The sequence below is a fragment of the Ostrinia nubilalis genome, chromosome 3 (assembly GCF_963855985.1).
Source record: "Ostrinia nubilalis chromosome 3, ilOstNubi1.1, whole genome shotgun sequence".
Lineage (NCBI taxonomy): Eukaryota > Metazoa > Arthropoda > Insecta > Lepidoptera > Crambidae > Ostrinia > Ostrinia nubilalis.
In genome coordinates this window covers 14,167,268-14,168,165 of record NC_087090.1, presented here as the reverse complement: position 1 = coordinate 14,168,165, position 898 = coordinate 14,167,268, and the positions used below count along the sequence as shown (strand labels likewise).

At 37.5% G+C, this 898-nt stretch overlaps 1 non-coding gene across 1 annotated transcript; it reads left to right on the top strand.

The window, feature by feature from the left end:
- Positions 1 to 520: 520 nt before the first annotated feature.
- Trnat-agu (transfer RNA threonine (anticodon AGU)) lies at positions 521 to 594 on the top strand. The gene has a single exon. It is a non-coding gene; the product is annotated as a tRNA-Thr (tRNA).
- Positions 595 to 898: the final 304 nt, after the last annotated feature.

The window sequence follows — 898 nt, the reverse complement described above, 5'->3', positions numbered from 1 at the left end:
CCTTTCTGGGTTGATAAATGTGCTTTGTCCTTTATACTTTTAAGGTCGTAGCATTTAGGTATCTAAGAATGTTTTTGGCCTTTATAGTACCTACCCCAGTCTAAGATTTCCCATACTGCCTCAAAGAGAAATCGAACTCACAACTGCAGGCATTCAAGATTTCGCCATTGGACGATCGATTTAGTATTGTAATTTCATATTATGTATATGATATCTTTCAATCAATAATTTGATTATATGTGGATTGAAGCCTTAATATTTCCTGAAGTGGGAATTACCACCCCAATATTATTTCTCCACTTTCTGTGCTCCATCCGACAATCGAACTTAGAACCTCTCTCTCTCCAGCATCCAAATGGTCAATCTATTAGTGTAGCGGAGGCGTTTGTGGGGTGCACAGTAGGGTCAGTAGGGTACTAAATAGAAACACAATAGGTACATTTACAAGCGTCAATAGGGGTGACAATGTCGTGCAAAAAGGACAGGGGACGAGAAAGGAAATTTCGCATCCCTGGCCGTCGGCGCCGTGGCTTAGTTGGTTAAAGCGCCTGTCTAGTAAACAGGAGATCGTGAGTTCGAATCTCGCCGGTGCCTGCTTTTTACATTTCAGCATTGATTACCTATGTGAAGTTTTTTTTTTCACTTGTGACAGATTTTATCAGAAGGTAGAGCTATTTCTTTAGTTATTGTACATTCGTCTGTAGTTGCGTAGAAAAACATTACCTATTTAAGGCTTGTATTTGCGTTATTTTCTGTCTGTGCAAAATAAAAAAAGTTTATAATAAATGAAACGAAACTATGCCTTTTGAAACTATTAAGTTAACAACAATAGACCATCTAACCTTTTACATACACATTCCAATATTCTCCATTTCAATCAATATTTGTGTAAAACCAA